The sequence below is a fragment of the Rhinoderma darwinii genome, chromosome 3, assembly GCF_050947455.1.
Source record: "Rhinoderma darwinii isolate aRhiDar2 chromosome 3, aRhiDar2.hap1, whole genome shotgun sequence".
NCBI classification, from domain to species: Eukaryota; Metazoa; Chordata; class Amphibia; order Anura; family Rhinodermatidae; genus Rhinoderma; species Rhinoderma darwinii.
The window spans coordinates 388,682,812-388,695,463 of record NC_134689.1 but is presented as its reverse complement, the minus strand read 5'-3'; the positions used below and the strand labels follow the sequence as shown (position 1 = coordinate 388,695,463).

General features: G+C 39.4%; 1 non-coding gene across 1 annotated transcript; it reads right to left on the bottom strand.

The window, feature by feature from the left end:
• Positions 1 to 4,804: 4,804 nt before the first annotated feature.
• On the bottom strand, positions 4,805 to 4,877 carry TRNAR-ACG (transfer RNA arginine (anticodon ACG)). The gene has a single exon. It is a non-coding gene; the product is annotated as a tRNA-Arg (tRNA).
• Positions 4,878 to 12,652: the final 7,775 nt, after the last annotated feature.

Below are 12,652 nucleotides of genomic sequence, written 5' to 3'. Positions count from 1 at the left end.
AGATGCAACAAGTATTGTTGCTTATGCATCACATTTCTGGATCACCTCAAAACTTACACAAGGATCCGATTGCCATAAGTTCCTTTCATGTATTGCAAAGCAAGTCAGAACCAGATAGAGGGGAAATATTTTCATGGAATCCGGAAATCATGTGAGGCAAATCAAATGGAAACCAGCTAATAACGAAATATTTTCATGTGATTGAGAACTCTTGTGAAGTTTTTACTTTTTTCCACAACACATTTTCGGAACAGGCTAACTCACATATTTCCAGATTTTTGCCATCTAGAACAAAGAGAACAAGCCGTAGATAAAATGTGTTGTGTATTTCCTGAAAATCCATGAATATTCTTAAACCTTGGGTAAATATCATTAAAAATAAGTAAGCAAAGGGTTACTGCCGTGACCCGGATTCAGACCAGGGTTGCTGCAGCCACAACGCAGAGTACTAACCACTATACGATCACAGCAACATGTACGAGCCAGGTAGCAGTCGAACCTACAATCTTCTGATTCGTATTTAGACGCGTTGTCCATTGCGCCACTGGCCCAGATGCAACGAGTGTTGTTGCTTATGCATCACATTTCTGGATCACCTCAAAACTTACACAAGGATCCGATTGCCATAAGTTCCTTTCATGTATTGCAAAGCAAGTCGGAACCAGATAGAGGGGAAATATTTTCATGGAATCCGGAAATCATGTGAGGCAAATCAAATGGAAACCAGCTAATAACGAAATATTTTCATGTGATTGAGAACTCTTGTGAAGTTTTTACTTTTTTCCACAACACATTTTCGTAACAGGCTAAATCACATATTTCCAGATTTTTGCATCACATTTCTGGATCACCTCAAAACTTACACAAGGATCCGATTGCCATAAGTTCCTTTCATGTATTGCAAAGCAAGTCGGAACCAGATAGAGGGGAAATATTTTCATGGAATCCGGAAATCATGTGAGGCAAATCAAATGGAAACCAGCTAATAACGAAATATTTTCATGTGATTGAGAACTCTTGTGAAGTTTTTACTTTTTTCCACAACACATTTTCGGAACAGGCTAACTCACATATTTCCAGATTTTTGCCATCTAGAACAAAGAGAACAAGCCGTAGATAAAATGTGTTGTGTATTTCCTGAAAATCCATGAATATTCTTAAACCTTGGGTAAATATCATTAAAAATAAGTAAGCAAAGGGTTACTGCCGTGACCCGGATTCGGACCAGGGTTGCTGCGGCCACAACGCATAGTACTAACCACTATACGATCACGGCAACATGTACGAGCCAGGTAGGAGTCGAACCTACAATCTTCTGATTCGTAGTCAGACGCGTTGTCCATTGCGCCACTGTCCCAGATGCCACGAGTATTGTTGCTTATGCATCACATTTCTGGATCACCTCAAAACTTACACAAGGATCCGATTGCCATAAGTTCCTTTCATGTATTGCAAAGCAAGTCGGAACCAGATAGAGGGGAAATATTTTCATGGAATCCGGAAATCATGTGAGGCAAATCAAATGGAAACCAGCTAATAACTAAATATTTTCATGTGATTGAGAACTCTTGTGAAGTTTTTACTTTTTTCCACAACACATTTTCGGAACAGGCTAAATCACATATTTCCAGATTTTTGCCATCTAGAACAAAGAGAACAAGCCGTAGATAAAATGTGTTGTGTATTTCCTGAAAATCCATGAATATTCTTAAACCTTGGGTAAATATCATTAAAAATAAGTAAGCAAAGGGTTACTGCCGTGACCCGGATTCAGACCAGGGTTGCTGCAGCCACAACGCAGAGTACTAACCACTATACGATCACAGCAACATGTACGAGCCAGGTAGCAGTCGAACCTACAATCTTCTGATTCGTAGTTAGACGCGTTGTCCATTGCGCCACTGGCCCAGATGCAACGAGTGTTGTTGCTTATGCATCACATTTCTGGATCACCTCAAAACTTACACAAGGATCCGATTGCCATAAGTTCCTTTCATGTATTGCAAAACAAGTCGGAACCAGATAGAGGGGAAATATTTTCATGGAATCCGGAAATCATGTGAGGCAAATCAAATGGAAACCAGCTAATAACGAAATATTTTCATGTGATTGAGAACTCTTGTGAAGTTTTTACTTTTTTCCACAACACATTTTCGGAACAGGCTAAATCACATATTTCCAGATTTTTGCATCACATTTCTGGATCACCTCAAAACTTACACAAGGATCCGATTGACATAAGTTCCTTTCATGTATTGCAAAGCAAGTCGGAACCAGATAGAGGGGAAATATTTTCATGGAATCCGGAAATCATGTGAGGCAAATCAAATGGAAACCAGCTAATAACTAAATATTTTCATGTGATTGAGAACTCTTGTGAAGTTTTTACTTTTTTCCACAACACATTTTCGGAACAGGCTAAATCACATATTTCCAGATTTTTGCCATCTAGAACAAAGAGAACAAGCCGTAGATAAAATGTGTTGTGTATTTCCTGAAAATCCATGAATATTCTTAAACCTTGGGTAAATATCATTAAAAATAAGTAAGCAAAGGGTTACTGCCGTGACCCGGATTCAGACCAGGGTTGCTGCAGCCACAACGCAGAGTACTAACCACTATACGATCAGAGCAACATGTACGAGCCAGGTAGGAGTCGAACCTACAATCTTCTGATTCGTAGTCAGACGCGTTGTCCATTGCGCCACTGTCCCAGATGCCACGAGTATTGTTGCTTATGCATCACATTTCTGGATCACCTCAAAACTTACACAAGGATCCGATTGCCATAAGTTCCTTTCATGTATTGCAAAGCAAGTCGGAACCAGATAGAGGGGAAATATTTTCATGGAATCCGGAAATCATGTGAGGCAAATCAAATGGAAACCAGCTAATAACTAAATATTTTCATGTGATTGAGAACTCTTGTGAAGTTTTTACTTTTTTCCACAACACATTTTCGGAACAGGCTAAATCACATATTTCCAGATTTTTGCCATCTAGAACAAAGAGAACAAGCCGTAGATAAAATGTGTTGTGTATTTCCTGAAAATCCATGAATATTCTTAAACCTTGGGTAAATATCATTAAAAATAAGTAAGCAAAGGGTTACTGCCGTGACCCGGATTCAGACCAGGGTTGCTGCAGCCACAACGCAGAGTACTAACCACTATACGATCACAGCAACATGTACGAGCCAGGTAGCAGTCGAACCTACAATCTTCTGATTCGTAGTTAGACGCGTTGTCCATTGCGCCACTGGCCCAGATGCAACGAGTGTTGTTGCTTATGCATCACATTTCTGGATCACCTCAAAACTTACACAAGGATCCGATTGCCATAAGTTCCTTTCATGTATTGCAAAACAAGTCGGAACCAGATAGAGGGGAAATATTTTCATGGAATCCGGAAATCATGTGAGGCAAATCAAATGGAAACCAGCTAATAACGAAATATTTTCATGTGATTGAGAACTCTTGTGAAGTTTTTACTTTTTTCCACAACACATTTTCGGAACAGGCTAAATCACATATTTCCAGATTTTTGCATCACATTTCTGGATCACCTCAAAACTTACACAAGGATCCGATTGACATAAGTTCCTTTCATGTATTGCAAAGCAAGTCGGAACCAGATAGAGGGGAAATATTTTCATGGAATCCGGAAATCATGTGAGGCAAATCAAATGGAAACCAGCTAATAACTAAATATTTTCATGTGATTGAGAACTCTTGTGAAGTTTTTACTTTTTTCCACAACACATTTTCGGAACAGGCTAAATCACATATTTCCAGATTTTTGCCATCTAGAACAAAGAGAACAAGCCGTAGATAAAATGTGTTGTGTATTTCCTGAAAATCCATGAATATTCTTAAACCTTGGGTAAATATCATTAAAAATAAGTAAGCAAAGGGTTACTGCCGTGACCCGGATTCAGACCAGGGTTGCTGCAGCCACAACGCAGAGTACTAACCACTATACGATCACAGCAACATGTACGAGCCAGGTAGCAGTCGAACCTACAATCTTCTGATTCGTAGTTAGACGCGTTGTCCATTGCGCCACTGGCCCAGATGCAACGAGTGTTGTTGCTTATGCATCACATTTCTGGATCACCTCAAAACTTACACAAGGATCCGATTGCCATAAGTTCCTTTCATGTATTGCAAAGCAAGTCGGAACCAGATAGAGGGGAAATATTTTCATGGAATCCGGAAATCATGTGAGGCAAATCAAATGGAAACCAGCTAATAACGAAATATTTTCATGTGATTGAGAACTCTTGTGAAGTTTTTACTTTTTTCCACAACACATTTTCGTAACAGGCTAAATCACATATTTCCAGATTTTTGCATCACATTTCTGGATCACCTCAAAACTTACACAAGGATCCGATTGCCATAAGTTCCTTTCATGTATTGCAAAGCAAGTCGGAACCAGATAGAGGGGAAATATTTTCATGGAATCCGGAAATCATGTGAGGCAAATCAAATGGAAACCAGCTAATAACGAAATATTTTCATGTGATTGAGAACTCTTGTGAAGTTTTTACTTTTTTCCACAACACATTTTCGGAACAGGCTAACTCACATATTTCCAGATTTTTGCCATCTAGAACAAAGAGAACAAGCCGTAGATAAAATGTGTTGTGTATTTCCTGAAAATCCATGAATATTCTTAAACCTTGGGTAAATATCATTAAAAATAAGTAAGCAAAGGGTTACTGCCGTGACCCGGATTCGGACCAGGGTTGCTGCGGCCACAACGCATAGTACTAACCACTATACGATCACGGCAACATGTACGAGCCAGGTAGGAGTCGAACCTACAATCTTCTGATTCGTAGTCAGACGCGTTGTCCATTGCGCCACTGGCCCAGATGCAACGAGTGTTGTTGCTTATGCATCACATTTCTGGATCACCTCAAAACTTACACAAGGATCCGATTGCCATAAGTTCCTTTCATGTATTGCAAAGCAAGTCGGAACCAGATAGAGGGGAAATATTTTCATGGAATCCGGAAATCATGTGAGGCAAATCAAATGGAAACCAGCTAATAACGAAATATTTTCATGTGATTGAGAACTCTTGTGAAGTTTTTACTTTTTTCCACAACACATTTTCGTAACAGGCTAAATCACATATTTCCAGATTTTTGCATCACATTTCTGGATCACCTCAAAACTTACACAAGGATCCGATTGCCATAAGTTCCTTTCATGTATTGCAAAGCAAGTCGGAACCAGATAGAGGGGAAATATTTTCATGGAATCCGGAAATCATGTGAGGCAAATCAAATGGAAACCAGCTAATAACGAAATATTTTCATGTGATTGAGAACTCTTGTGAAGTTTTTACTTTTTTCCACAACACATTTTCGGAACAGGCTAACTCACATATTTCCAGATTTTTGCCATCTAGAACAAAGAGAACAAGCCGTAGATAAAATGTGTTGTGTATTTCCTGAAAATCCATGAATATTCTTAAACCTTGGGTAAATATCATTAAAAATAAGTAAGCAAAGGGTTACTGCCGTGACCCGGATTCGGACCAGGGTTGCTGCGGCCACAACGCATAGTACTAACCACTATACGATCACGGCAACATGTACGAGCCAGGTAGGAGTCGAGCCTACAATCTTCTGATTCGTAGTCAGACGCGTTGTCCATTGCGCCACTGTCCCAGATGCCACGAGTATTGTTGCTTATGCATCACATTTCTGGATCACCTCAAAACTTACACAAGGATCCGATTGCCATAAGTTCCTTTCATGTATTGCAAAGCAAGTCGGAACCAGATAGAGGGGAAATATTTTCATGGAATCCGGAAATCATGTGAGGCAAATCAAATGGAAACCAGCTAATAACTAAATATTTTCATGTGATTGAGAACTCTTGTGAAGTTTTTACTTTTTTCCACAACACATTTTCGGAACAGGCTAAATCACATATTTCCAGATTTTTGCCATCTAGAACAAAGAGAACAAGCCGTAGATAAAATGTGTTGTGTATTTCCTGAAAATCCATGAATATTCTTAAACCTTGGGTAAATATCATTAAAAATAAGTAAGCAAAGGGTTACTGCCGTGACCCGGATTCAGACCAGGGTTGCTGCAGCCACAACGCAGAGTACTAACCACGATACGATCACAGCAACATGTACGAGCCAGGTAGCAGTCGAACCTACAATCTTCTGATTCGTAGTTAGACGCGTTGTCCATTGCGCCACTGGCCCAGATGCAACGAGTGTTGTTGCTTATGCATCACATTTCTGGATCACCTCAAAACTTACACAAGGATCCGATTGCCATAAGTTCCTTTCATGTATTGCAAAACAAGTCGGAACCAGATAGAGGGGAAATATTTTCATGGAATCCGGAAATCATGTGAGGCAAATCAAATGGAAACCAGCTAATAACGAAATATTTTCATGTGATTGAGAACTCTTGTGAAGTTTTTACTTTTTTCCACAACACATTTTCGGAACAGGCTAAATCACATATTTCCAGATTTTTGCATCACATTTCTGGATCACCTCAAAACTTACACAAGGATCCGATTGACATAAGTTCCTTTCATGTATTGCAAAGCAAGTCGGAACCAGATAGAGGGGAAATATTTTCATGGAATCCGGAAATCATGTGAGGCAAATCAAATGGAAACCAGCTAATAACTAAATATTTTCATGTGATTGAGAACTCTTGTGAAGTTTTTACTTTTTTCCACAACACATTTTCGGAACAGGCTAAATCACATATTTCCAGATTTTTGCCATCTAGAACAAAGAGAACAAGCCGTAGATAAAATGTGTTGTGTATTTCCTGAAAATCCATGAATATTCTTAAACCTTGGGTAAATATCATTAAAAATAAGTAAGCAAAGGGTTACTGCCGTGACCCGGATTCAGACCAGGGTTGCTGCAGCCACAACGCAGAGTACTAACCACTATACGATCACAGCAACATGTACGAGCCAGGTAGCAGTCGAACCTACAATCTTCTGATTCGTAGTTAGACGCGTTGTCCATTGCGCCACTGGCCCAGATGCAACAAGTGTTGTTGCTTATGCATCACATTTCTGGATCACCTCAAAACTTACACAAGGATCCGATTGCCATAAGTTCCTTTCATGTATTGCAAAGCAAGTCGGAACCAGATAGAGGGGAAATATTTTCATGGAATCCGGAAATCATGTGAGGCAAATCAAATGGAAACCAGCTAATAACGAAATATTTTCATGTGATTGAGAACTCTTGTGAAGTTTTTACTTTTTTCCACAACACATTTTCGGAACAGGCTAAATCACATATTTCCAGATTTTTGCATCACATTTCTGGATCACCTCAAAACTTACACAAGGATCCGATTGCCATAAGTTCCTTTCATGTATTGCAAAGCAAGTCGGAACCAGATAGAGGGGAAATATTTTCATGGAATCCGGAAATCATGTGAGGCAAATCAAATGGAAACCAGCTAATAACGAAATATTTTCATGTGATTGAGAACTCTTGTGAAGTTTTTACTTTTTTCCACAACACATTTTCGGAACAGGCTAAATCACATATTTCCAGATTTTTGCCATCTAGAACAAAGAGAACAAGCCGTAGATAAAATGTGTTGTGTATTTCCTGAAAATCCATGAATATTCTTAAACCTTGGGTAAATATCATTAAAAATAAGTAAGCAAAGGGTTACTGCCGTGACCCGGATTCAGACCAGGGTTGCTGCAGCCACAACGCAGAGTACTAACCACTATACGATCAGAGCAACATGTACGAGCCAGGTAGCAGTCGAACCTACAATCTTCTGATTCGTAGTTAGACGTGTTGTCCATTGCGCCACTGGCCCAGATGCAACGAGTGTTGTTGCTTATGCATCACATTTCTGGATCACCTCAAAACTTACACAAGGATCCGATTGCCATAAGTTCCTTTCATGTATTGCAAAGCAAGTCGGAACCAGATAGAGGGGAAATATTTTCATGGAATCTGGAAATCATGTGAGGCAAATCAAATGGAAACCAGCTAATAACGAAATATTTTCATGTGATTGAGAACTCTTGTGAAGTTTTTACTTTTTTCCACAACACATTTTCGGAACAGGCTAAATCACATATTTCCAGATTTTTGCATCACATTTCTGGATCACCGCAAAACTTACACAAGGATCCGATTGCCATAAGTTCCTTTCATGTATTGCAAAGCAAGTCGGAACCAGATAGAGGGGAAATATTTTCATGGAATCCGGAAATCATGTGAGGCAAATCAAATGGAAACCAGCTAATAACGAAATATTTTCATGTGATTGAGAACTCTTGTGAAGTTTTTACTTTTTTCCACAACACATTTTCGGAACAGGCTAAATCACATATTTCCAGATTTTTGCCATCTAGAACAAAGAGAACAAGCCGTAGATAAAATGTGTTGTGTATTTCCTGAAAATCCATGAATATTCTTAAACCTTGGGTAAATATCATTAAAAATAAGTAAGCAAAGGGTTACTGCCGTGACCCGGATTCAGACCAGGGTTGCTGCAGCCACAACGCAGAGTACTAACCACTATACGATCACAGCAACATGTACGAGCCAGGTAGCAGTCGAACCTACAATCTTCTGATTCGTAGTTAGACGCGTTGTCCATTGCGCCACTGGCCCAGATGCAACGAGTGTTGTTGCTTATGCATCACATTTCTGGATCACCTCAAAACTTACACAAGGATCCGATTGCCATAAGTTCCTTTCATGTATTGCAAAGCAAGTCGGAACCAGATAGAGGGGAAATATTTTCATGGAATCCGGAAATCATGTGAGGCAAATCAAATGGAAACCAGCTAATAACGAAATATTTTCATGTGATTAAGAACTCTTGTGAAGTTTTTACTTTTTTCCACAACACATTTTCGGAACAGGCTAAATCACATATTTCCAGATTTTTGCATCACATTTCTGGATCACCTCAAAACTTACACAAGGATCCGATTGCCATAAGTTCCTTTCATGTATTGCAAAGCAAGTCGGAACCAGATAGAGGGGAAATATTTTCATGGAATCCGGAAATCATGTGAGGCAAATCAAATGGAAACCAGCTAATAACGAAATATTTTCATGTGATTGAGAACTCTTGTGAAGTTTTTACTTTTTTCCACAACACATTTTCGGAACAGGCTAAATCACATATTTCCAGATTTTTGCCATCTAGAACAAAGAGAACAAGCCGTAGATAAAATGTGTTGTGTATTTCCTGAAAATCCATGAATATTCTTAAACCTTGGGTAAATATCATTAAAAATAAGTAAGCAAAGGGTTACTGCCGTGACCCGGATTCAGACCAGGGTTGCTGCAGCCACAACGCAGACGATCACATATACGATCACAGCAACATGTACGAGCCAGGTAGCAGTCGAACCTACAATCTTCTGATTCGTAGTTAGACGTGTTGTCCATTGTGCCACTGGCCCAGATGCAACGAGTGTTGTTGCTTATGCATCACATTTCTGGATCACCTCAAAACTTACACAAGGATCCGATTGCCATAAGTTCCTTTCATGTATTGCAAAGCAAGTCGGAACCAGATAGAGGGGAAATATTTTCATGGAATCCGGAAATCATGTGAGGCAAATCAAATGGAAACCAGCTAATAACGAAATATTTTCATGTGATTGAGAACTCTTGTGAAGTTTTTACTTTTTTCCACAACACATTTTCGGAACAGGCTAAATCACATATTTCCAGATTTTTGCATCACATTTCTGGATCACCTCAAAACTTACACAAGGATCCGATTGCCATAAGTTCCTTTCATGTATTGCAAAGCAAGTCGGAACCAGATAGAGGGGAAATATTTTCATGGAATCCGGAAATCATGTGAGGCAAATCAAATGGAAACCAGCTAATAACGAAATATTTTCATGTGATTGAGAACTCTTGTGAAGTTTTTACTTTTTTCCACAACACATTTTCGGAACAGGCTAAATCACATATTTCCAGATTTTTGCCATCTAGAACAAAGAGAACAAGCCGTAGATAAAATGTGTTGTGTATTTCCTGAAAATCCATGAATATTCTTAAACCTTGGGTAAATATCATTAAAAATAAGTAAGCAAAGGGTTACTGCCGTGACCCGGATTCAGACCAGGGTTGCTGCAGCCACAACGCAGAGTACTAACCACTATACGATCACAGCAACATGTACGAGCCAGGTAGCAGTCGAACCTACAATCTTCTGATTCGTAGTTAGACGCGTTGTCCATTGCGCCACTGGCCCAGATGCAACAAGTGTTGTTGCTTATGCATCACATTTCCTGAAATCCATGAATATTCTTAAACCTTGGGTAAATATCATTAAAAATAAGTAAGCAAATGGTTACTGCCGTGACCCGGACCGGGGTTGCTGCGGCCACAATGCAGAATACTAACCACTATACAATCACGGCAACATGTACGAGTCGAACCTACAATCTTCTGATTCGTAGTCAGACGCGTTGTCCATTGCGCCACTGGCCCAGATGCAACGAGTATTGTTGCTTATGCATCACATTTCTGGATTACCTCAAAACTTACACAAGGATCCGATTGCCATAAGTTCCTTTCATGTATTGCAAAGCAAGTCGGAACCAGATAGAGGGGAAATATTTTCATGGAATCCGGAAATCATGTGAGGCAAATCAAATGGAAACCAGCTAATAACTAAATATTTTCATGTGATTGAGAACTCTTGTGAAGTTTTTACTTTTTTCCACAACACATTTTCGGAACAGGCGAAATCACATATTTCCAGATTTTTGCCATCTAGAACAAAGAGAACAAGCCGTAGATAAAATGTGTTGTGTATTTCCTGAAAATCCATGAATATTCTTAAACCCTGGGTAAATATCATTAAAAATAAGTAAGCAAAGGGTTACTGCCGTGACCCGGATTCGGACCAGGGTTGCTGCAGCCACAACGCAGAGTACTAACCACTATACGATCACGGCAACATGTAAGAGCCAGGTAGGAGTCGAACTTACAATCCTCTGATTTGTAGTCAGATGTGTTGTCCATTGCCCAACTGGCCCAGATGCAAAGAGTTTTGTTGCTTATGCATCACATTTCTGGATCACCTCAAAACTTACACAAGGATCCGATTGCCATAAGTTCCTTTCATGTATTGCAAAGCAAGACTGAACCAGATAGAGGGGAAATATTTTCATGGAATCCGGAAATCATGTGAGGCAAATCAAATGGAAACCAGCTAATAACGAAATATTTTCATGTGATTGAGAACTCTTGTGAAGTTTTTACTTTTTTCCACAACACATTTTCGGAACAGGCTAAATCACATATTTCCAGATTTTTGCCATCTAGAACAAAGAGAACAAGCCGTAGATAAAATGTGTTGTGTATTTCCTGAAAATCCATGAATATTCTTAAACCTTGGGTAAATATCATTAAAAATAAGTAAGCAAAGGGTTACTGCCGTGACTCGGATTCAGACCAGGGTTGCTGCAGCCACAACGCAGAGTACTAACCACTATACGATCACAGCAACATGTACGAGCCAGGTAGCAGTCGAACCTACAATCTTCTGATTCGTAGTTAGACGCGTTGTCCATTGCGCCACTGGCCCAGATGCAACGAGTGTTGTTGCTTATGCATCACATTTCTGGATCACCTCAAAACTTACACAAGGATCCGATTGCCATAAGTTCCTTTCATGTATTGCAAAGCAAGTCGGAACCAGATAGAGGGGAAATATTTTCATGGAATCCGGAAATCATGTGAGGCAAATCAAATGGAAACCAGCTAATAACGAAATATTTTCATGTGATTGAGAACTCTTGTGAAGTTTTTACTTTTTTCCACAACACATTTTCGGAACAGGCTAAATCACATATTTCCAGATTTTTGCATCACATTTCTGGATCACCTCAAAACTTACACAAGGATCCGATTGCCATAAGTTCCTTTCATGTATTGCAAAGCAAGTCGGAACCAGATAGAGGGGAAATATTTTCATGGAATCCGGAAATCATGTGAGGCAAATCAAATGGAAACCAGCTAATAACGAAATATTTTCATGTGATTGAGAACTCTTGTGAAGTTTTTACTTTTTTCCACAACACATTTTCGGAACAGGCTAAATCACATATTTCCAGATTTTTGCCATCTAGAACAAAGAGAACAAGCCGTAGATAAAATGTGTTGTGTATTTCCTGAAAATCCATGAATATTCTTAAACCTTGGGTAAATATCATTAAAAATAAGTAAGCAAAGGGTTACTGCCGTGACCCGAATTCGGACTGGGGTTGCTGCGGCCACAACGCAGAGTACTAACCACTATACGATCACGGCAACATGTACGAGCCAGGTAGGAGTTGAACTTACAATCCTCTGATTTGTAGTCAGATGTGTTGTCCATTGCCCAACTGGCCCAGATGCAAAGAGTTTTGTTGCTTATGCATCACATTTCTGGATCACCTCAAAACTTACACAAGGATCCGATTGCCATAAGTTCCTTTCATGTATTGCAAAGCAAGACTGAACCAGATAGAGGGGAAATATTTTCATGGAATCCGGAAATCATGTGAGGCAAATCAAATGGAAACCAGCTAATAACGAAATATTTTCATGTGATTGAGAACTCTTGTGAAGTTTTTACTTTTTTCCACAACACATT